The 9,563-nt window shown below is 37.0% G+C and overlaps 1 pseudogene; it reads left to right on the top strand.

Moving 5' to 3' along the window:
* Positions 1–728: 728 nt before the first annotated feature.
* On the top strand, positions 729–5,681 carry LOC136125922 (serpin B6-like; annotated as a pseudogene).
* Positions 5,682–9,563: the final 3,882 nt, after the last annotated feature.

The raw sequence follows: 9,563 nt of genomic DNA, 5'->3' as shown, positions 1-9,563 counted from the left end.
TAAATACTACAGGATGAAGGTCAGGAAACTCTGTCCCTTCAAAACCACCCCCTTCCCAAACACTAGGCAGACTCTGGCTACAATAAAGGGGAAGAAACACTGAAAAATTCTTACTCCTGTAGTCCAGGATCACAAGACCTCTCTAAGACTGAGATTGGAACTGTAGAACCAAGCAAGAACACTCCCTCTGTATAACTTGATGCAAAGTTATAAGCAGAAGTAGGCTAGTGCTAGTACAGGGGCAGTAGAGTAAAGGGAACACCCATGCAGCAGGTACGCAAGGGCAGTCAACAGCTGAGGATGGTAATACTATTCTCAAAAAACTATATTATGGAGCCCCAGGTCCCACTCTAAGCATTACATACTTTTATCCCAACCCTGTAGATGTTTGAAATCTGTGGTGCCCTGAAGGTAGAAAAACAAGTCCCAAATCCAGCTAAAATACTGAATAAAGAGATTCAACTCCCCACATAGAGAGAAGATGGATGAGAAACTTATTTACCTCTGTCTTTACTATTCATCTGAACATAATATCCAGAATTCCATCAAAATAACAAGAAAAAAAATGAAGAGAAAATAAGGCAGACCCAGATGTCACCTAAATTTTTGAACCATCATAGGAGCTTTAAAATACATATGATCAATATTAAAGGATCTAATGTGATGATAGATCAGCAAACATGAAGACAGATCATATCTATTATTCAACTTGAAGTATACACAAACCAATGGCTACATTTTTGAAAATAAGGTAAGTTCTAGATTGGGCTATTCTGAGTATCCAGTGACAGAGACCTTGGGTAGGGTCTTTGAAAGGCCTGCAGGGGTGGGAAGTGGGGGCTGGAGATGAGACATACCTTTTGTTCCGTGCTGCCTGGTATTGTTGCAAGAGCAGCAATAATGAAACAGGAAGTCAAGTGGTCTGAGCACAGCACTTAGTTGTGTTTTTGAAGGAATTGTCTTCCTTCTCCCTCTTTTGGAAAATTGTGAAGTCTTTGACTAACTAAATACTGAGATGGATTTCAGTTTATTGTCTTCTGGGAGCTGAAATGCACAGTTTGTTTCTTCTTATCTTCAGCTGCTTTTTTGTTTGTTTGTTTGTTTAAAGTCATACACAATTTAATGAAAATAAAAATACCTAATTTCAGAACCTTAGGAAAGTGTTGCAAGGGTGTTTAGTTTAAAATAATAAAACCTACTTGCTCAGTACTATAAAGAGAAAGACTGATACTTGTTTTACTTTTCAAAATTTGCCCACCTCTATTTTCAGAGCTAATATTAACCCCCAGAAACCATAAGGGCAGCATGGCTCACCACTCAAGATTGATGGAGTTTTTTCATTTGTTTGTTTGTTTTCAAGTATAGTTGACTTACAATGTTGTGTTAGTTTCAGGTGTACAGCAAAGTGATTCAGTTATACATATATATATTATTTTTCAGATTCTTTTCCCTTACAGGTTATTACAAAATATTGAGTATAGTTCCCTCTGCTATATAGTAGGTCCTTGTTGGTTATCTATTTTATATATGATAGTGTGCATATGTTAGTACCAAACTCCTAATTTATCCCTCCTCCCATCCCCCTTCCCCCTGGTAACCATAACTTTGTTTTCTATGTCTGTGAGTCTGTTTCTGTTTTGTATATAAGTTCATTTGTGTCATCTATTAGATTCCACATATTAGTGATATCATGTGGTATTTGTCTTTCTCTGTCTGACTTACTTCACTCAGTATGATCTTCTCTAGGTCCATCCATATTACTTCAAATGGCAGGATTGATGGAGGTTTGAACTGAGATAGTCTCAGAACAGGTCTGTAAACCCATTCTATGTTTATCCCCCAGTTCTTAAGCATATATTGATAGTTGGAATAAGTATAGCCAGCATCTATCAGAATGCTTATCTTGGCTGTAACTCATGAGGTGAGGGTACTTAAATTCATAAGACCCAAGCTTAAAATACCAAAACTTAAGCCTACAGAGCTTTGGCAACCTACAAAGATATTAAATTAAAGCAAAAAAATTTCATCACTGGGGAAATTAGGGGAAAAAAAGATTGATGTCAATATTGTGGTAATTCCCAAGGGCTAACTAAGGACTATCATGTAACTAGGAGCTTCAGGAATCTATGTATAACATAATTTCATAGTGCCATAAGGTACCTTGGAAGAGAATTTTCTAGCTCAATCTCCTGACTTTTAATTATAAGAAAATTGATGGAAATTTTTAGCAGAAACTGGACCCTTTCATAATTACTGATTTTAAGTCCCTGAGACATGAGTTAGGACAGGAAATATTTTATGATGTAGGTTCTCCCTAGCTCCATTTTATAGACAAGTATATTAAACTCAGATAACAGATTTAGTAAAGCAGGAGGCTGAGATTCAAACTCAGGTCTCTTTGACTCTAAAAATCTGGGCTTATTCCTTTGCATCATACAGGGACCTCTTGGCAGTATGGAACAAAATTGAAAGTTTTCCTTTTTTTCCCTCTTAGTCTTGTATTCTGATGGCTGGGGAGTGAGCAAGGATGTCATTCTTCTTGTCTTCAGGTACAGGGATGTACATTAACCCCCTTGTGAATGGGTCATTGTGGAATCTTTCAGTTGGATTTCTCTGAGTGTAAATGTGAATGGTGGGTTGTTGTTCTGCCAGTATGCAGGTGTGTGTGTTTTGGTGGTGGCACTGGGATAGCCGACAGGTCAATGGGGGAATGAGAGGGCAAATAACAATTAATGTTCATAATAGCAATGATGACAGCTAACATTTATTGAATATTTCCTATGTGCAAGAAGAGAGAAAATTGCCTCCTCTTTGTAAACTCTGCACTAGTCCTAGGTTTCATTACTTTGAAGATAAGACCATGAGTAAATTTGTGACTCTAATAATATTTTAACAGTACTCAGAGAAAGTGATTGTTGCATTAGTTCAACAGAATTAATGAGTAAGTATGAAAGCAAGGCTTAGAATAAGTATAAAAGGAGACTTTCCACAAGACCAGAATAGATGATTCACATTTGTACTTAGTTTTTACCTAATAAAATCCCATTTGTCTTGGATGAAGGTCTCTATTAAATAATAGCAGAGAATAAAATGACAGCCATACATCTCTTTTCCCTTATCTGTGCTCAAGAGAGAGGATTAGTACGGAAGCAATGCCTGAAAGCATCTAGCTCCTGTTTGATGTAGCAATTTCCCCCCTGCAATAAGTTGCTACAGTAAAGTTAGCTATGATCATCTTTTCTTCTCCTTCTTTGTATTGTTAAATGCTGAAAAAGCACCTCTGCCCCAGTTCCCAAGAGCTAAAGAAAGCCCTTCTTCCTTGTATCTCCTCTTTGAAGCCAGTGAGAGGTCTGCAGAAAAGAAAAAGAATGAGAGATTTGGCCTCAGACAAAAACCGTAGTCTCAGTGGTTTAGTAACAAAGTTGACAGCTTGAGGGATAAAAAATCCCATGTGGCAGATCCATATGTGGCAAAGTCTTCCCAGAATGAATGAATGTATTATAAATCATTTCTGGAGTTGTTCCACATGTTGATTTAAAAGGGATTTCATTTCACTTTTATTTTAATATACTTTAGTGTTATCTAGTGGATAATTAAAATAGAACATGAAACAATGACACTCAGAGAAGCACCTGAAGATAGAATATTTTTCTTCTTGATAAAAAAAATGTATTTGGAAAAAAGCTCAAACTCATTACAGGGGGGATGGCAGGTGGAGGACCCATAAGACCATGATTAGCCCACTTTTAAATGAGTTTACCTTTAAGAGGCTTTCTGATTTTCTACTGACCCACTTCCAGAATCTTTTTTTCAATTTTCAATCATGTAAAATAAGCATCTTATCCTGGAACATGAACAGGAAGTGGAGGATTTTCTTCTCTGCAATGTATGCAAGTTTCTAGTTCAAATGATAATATCTGCTTATAAAGATTTTTTAAAATAAAGGTAATGGCATTCTTGGCAAATATTTGAATACAAAGATTAATTGTATTTAATTATGTGTTGTGATGGCTAAATTTATATGTCAACTTGACTGAGCCACAGGGTGCCCAGACAATTGGTCAAACATTACTCTGGATGTGTCTCTGAAGGTGTTTCCGGATGAGATTAGCATTTCAATCAGTGCTCTAAGTAAAGGAGATTGGCCTTTCCGTTTTGAGTGAGCCTCTTACTAAGTAACAAGACCTGAATAGGACAAGATGTCTGAGTAAGGAAAACTCCTCCTGCCTGAATGCCTTCACTGGGAAATCAGTCATTTCCTGGCGTTGCCCTGGAACTGAAACATTGGATGCTCTCTTGTGGGGTCTCCAGCCTGTTGGCTTTCAGACTGGAGCTACACCATCAGCTCTCCTAGTTCTCTAACTTGCTGACTGCAGATCTTGAGACTTCTCAGTTTCCATAATCATATGAGTCAATTCCTTATTCCAAAGGAGATATATATATATATATATATATATATATATATATATATATACACACACACACACATATATATATATATATGTAAATATATATGTATGTAATTATGTTATACACAAGTATATTATAATATACTTCTGACTTGTACGGATATTGAGAAACATGTTTTTCTACCCCATGAGCATCTTCTCTGCCCTGGTCATAGTTTTCATGGGAGCAAGTGGAAAAACCACAGCCCAGGTGTCCCAGGCATTTCTTTAAGTAAAAGCAGAGGCAGAGGTGAAGATGCTCACCAGGGTTTCAAGTTACTCCTCACCAAGTTTAACAGAACTGGCACACGCTACTTGCTTAGAACAGCCAACAGTCTCCTTGGAGAAAAGGCCTGTGATTTCCTCTCATCTTTCAGAGTTTCCTGTTGCAAATTCTACCAAGCAGAGGTGGAAGAGTCGACTTGAGCAACATTTTAGAGGAGTCCAGAAACCACATAAACACCTGGGTAGCCAAAAGTTAAAAGTTAAAATTATAGAGTTGCTGTCTCCAAATTCAGTTAATTCAGTGACTTATCTGATTCCTGTGAATGCCATCTAATTCAAAGGAAACTGGGCTCATCAACTTAACAAAGTGTAGACTAAAGAAAGACAATGGAAACTCAGCAAGAATGACGACAAGCCTGTGCAAATGATGTTTAAGGAATATACCTTTAAAAAGACCTATATAGGAGAACTATTCACCAAAATTTTGGTGCTTCCCCATATTGGCAAGTAGCTGAATATGTTCATCATGCTTCCAGATGAAAAGACCAGTTAGAAAAGGGTGGAAATATAACTTACTTATGAGAAAATCATAGAATGGACAAAACTAGACATGATGAATGAAGAAGAGGTGGAAGGTTTCCTCCTGAGATTTAAACTGGTGGAGAAATAGGACAGGCAGGATGCTCTTTGCAGTATGGGAATGATGGATGCCTTGGAGCAGGCCAGGGCAACTCTTCTGGAGTGTCATCCAAGCGAGACCTCTTTCTGTCCAAGGTCCTGCACAGTTCCTTCGTAGATGTCAATGAAGAAGGCAAGGAGATAATGGCCACCACTGCTGCCATCATGATGATGCCACCTGTAAGAATGATCCCCAGGTTCTGTGAAGACCACCCCTTCCTTTTGTTTATCCAGCACAACAAAACCAATTTTATTCTTTGTGTGGCTGATTTTCCTCCCTATAAGGAAATGGTTGGTGCAGCTGATAGACATTCTCCTGTCTCCTACTAGCCCACTTTTCCTCTGAAACTTCACAGTGTGTCTCCAAGCCAAAATGATTTTGGTGACAATCCAAAAATAAAGGGTCTAATTTTTTTTTAAATGTAAATAATTAAATATAAGTAATTCTGTTTCTTCTCTGGAGAGCCCTGACTAATACATGTGTGGATTCACTTAAAAATAAAATGGGTGCATTTAAGTGTATACAGATAATTATTTACCCACATTCATATATAAAATATATTATGCATACTGTAATAAATATTTTAACTACATCATATATTATATACAGAGGACAGAACAATAGAGAAAGGAAGAGGGATTAAAAGGTGATAACTAAAAAGTCATCAGAAGTTACAAGAAAAGTAGAGAAGGAACATTAGTCTGGAAGTCACATTTCTGGATTCCATTCTTAGTTTAACATTTACTAGTAATCAAAACTCAGGTATGTTGTGGGGAGGTTGGGCAGGGTGTATAGAGGCAGCTCTTTCAATTCTATGTCAAAGTAGGACATTTAAAGGAATTCAAGTCGTTGGAGGATCCCAGCATTGGGAAACTGAATAGTGAGAACATCTTGGGCAGTGAACACTGGTCACCATTTTCCACATATAGTAGGATCCAGGTGGGAATCCACAGAAGAAATATGGTAGGCACAGGAGAAACAAGAGGGCAGGGACTCCCCATCACCAACTGAGGTCAGAATAAGGCTTTGATTCCAGAGGAAACCAAGAAGAGCAGAAAGGTTTCACAACTTAATTATGCTGCTTGGGAAAAAGTGAGTCCTGAGGCCTGGATTCAATGTTTAGCTAATTGGCAGAATAAAAAAAAATTGCATAGTTTACTAGATTCCAGATGTGGCAAATTCCAGGTCGTGATTTTGATTCATAATTATTATCTTTTTCGTGAAGAACTCCTCTTTATTTCTGGCTAGAATTGACCATTTATTTCTATTTAAGATGCAGCTTCACAACAAATGCTAAGGGAACTTCTCTAGGCAGGAAAGAGAAGAGAAGAAAAAGACCTACAAAAACAAACCCAAAGCAATTAAGAAAATGGTAAAAGGAACATACATATCAATAATTATCTTAAGGGCTTCCCTGGTGGCACAGTGGTTGAGAGTCTGCCTGCTGATGCAGTGGACACAGGTTTGTGCCCCAGTCCGGGAAGATCCCACATGCCATGGAGTGGCTAGGACCATGAGCCATGGCCACTGAGCCTGCATATCCGGAGCCTGTGCTCCACAATGGGAGAGGCCACAACAGAGAGAGGCCCACATACCACAAATAAATAAATAAATAAATAAATAATTACCTTAAATGTAAATGGATTAAATGCTCCAACCAAAAGATATAGACTGGCTGAATGGATACAAAAACAAGATCCATATATATGCTGTCTACAACAAACCCACTTCAGACGTAGGGACACATACGGACTGAAACTAAGGGCATGGAAAAAGATATTCCATGCAAATGGAACTCAAAAGAAAGCTGGAGTAGCAATTCTCATATCAGACAAAATAGACATTAAAATAAAGACTATTACAGGATACAAAGAAGGACACTACATAATGATCAAGGGATCAATCCAAGAAGAAGATATAACAATTGTAAAAATTTATGCACCCACCATAGGAGAACCACAATACATAAGGCAAATGCTAACAGCCATAAAAGGGGAAATTGACAGCAACACAATCAGAGTAGGGGACTTTTAACATCTCACTTTCACCCATGGACAGATCATCCAAAATGAAAATAAATAAGGAAACACAATCATTAAGTGACACATTAAAAAAGATGGACTTAATAGATATTTATAGAACATTCCATCCAAAACAACAGAATGCAATTTCTTCTCAAGGGCTCATGGAACATTCTCCAGGATAGACCATATCTTGGGTCACAAAACAAGCTTTGATAAATTTAAGGAAATTGAAATCATATCAAGTACCTTTTCCGATCACAATGCTATGAGACTAGATATCAATTACAAGAAAAAAATCTGTAAAAAATGCAAACACATGGAGGCTAAACAGTACACTACTAAACAGCCAAGAGGTAGCTGAAGAAATCAAAGAGGAAATCAAAAAATACCTAGAAACAAATGACATTGAAAACACAATGATTCAAAACCTATGGGATGCAGCAAAAGCAGTTCTAAGAGGGAAATTTATAGCAATACAATACTAGCTCAAGGAAAAAGGAACATCTCAAATAAACAACCTAACCTTACACCTAAAGCAATTAGAGAAAAAAGAACAACAACAACAAAAAACCCCACATATAGCAGAAAGAAAGAAATCATAAAGATCAGATGAGAAATAGATGAAAAAGAAATGAAGGAAACAACAGCAAAGATGAAAAAAACTAACAGGTGGTTCTTTGAGAAGATACACAAAATTGATAAACCATTAGCCAGATTTATCAAGAAAAAAAGGAGAAGACTCAAATCCACAGAATTAGAAATGAAAAAGCAGAAGTAACAACTGACATTGCAGAAATACAAAGGATCATGAGAGATTACTACAAGCAACTATATGCCAATAAAAATGACAACCTGGAAGAAATGCACAAATTCTTAGAAAAGCACAAACTGCTGAGACTGAACCAGGAAGAAAAGGAAAATATAAACAGAACAATCACTAGCACTGAAATGGAGACTGTGATTAAAAAGTTTCCAACAAACAAAAGCCCAGGACAAGATGGCTTCACAGGCGAATTCTATCAAACATTTAGAGAAGAACTAACACTTATCCTTCTCAAACTCTTCCAAAGTATAGCAGAGGGAAGAACACTCCCAAACTGATTCCACATGACCACCATCATCTTGATACCAAAACCAGACAAAGTGGTCACAAAAAAAGAAAACTACAGGCCAATATCACTGATGAACATAGATGCAAAAATGCTCAACAAAATACTAGCAAAGAGAATCCAACAGCACATTAAAAGGGTCGTACACCATGATCAAGTGGGGTTTATTCCAGGAATGCAAGGATTCTTCAATGTAAGCAAATCAATCAATGTGATATATCATATTAACAAATTGAAGGATAAAAAGTATATGATCATCTCAATAGATGTAGAAAAAGCTTTCGACAAATTCAACACCCATTTATGATAAAAAACCCTCAAGAAAGTAGGCATAGAGGGAACCTACCTCAACATAATAAAAGCCATATATGACAACCCACAGCTAACATTGTTCTCAGTGGTGAAAAACTTAAACCATTACCTCTAAGATCGGGAACAAGACAAGTTTGCCCACTCTCACTGCTATTATTCAACATAGTTTTGGAAGTTTTAGCCACAGCAATCAGAGGAGAAAAAGAAACAAAAGGAATCCAAATCAGAAAGGAGTAAAACTGTCATTGTTTGCAAATGACATGCTACTCTACGTGGAAAACCATAAAGATGCTACAGAAAACTACTAGAGCTAATCAATGAATTTCGTAAAGTAACAGGATGCAAAATTAATGTACAGAACTCTCTTGCATTCCTATACAATAATGATGAATAAAATGAAAGAAAAATTAAGGAAACATTCCTCTTTACCACTGCAACAAAAAGAATAAAAAGCCTAGGAATAAACCTACCTAAGGAAACAAAAGACCTGTATGCAGAAAAATAAGACAGTGATGAAAGAAATTAAAGACGATACAAACAGATGGAGAGATATACCATGCTCTTGGATTGGAAGAATCAACATTGTGAAGATGACTATACTACCCAAAGCAATCTACAGATTCAATGCAATCCCTATCAAACTACCACTGGCATCTTTCATAGAACTAGAACAAAAATTTTCACAGTTTTTATGGAAACACAAAAGAACCCAAATAGCCAAAGCAATCTCGAGAAAGAAAAACGTAGCTGGAGGAATCAGGCTCCT

The sequence above is a fragment of the Phocoena phocoena genome, chromosome 7 (genome assembly GCF_963924675.1).
Source record: "Phocoena phocoena chromosome 7, mPhoPho1.1, whole genome shotgun sequence".
Classification (NCBI taxonomy): Eukaryota; Metazoa; Chordata; class Mammalia; order Artiodactyla; family Phocoenidae; genus Phocoena; species Phocoena phocoena.
This window is presented reverse-complemented; position numbering and strand designations above follow the sequence as displayed.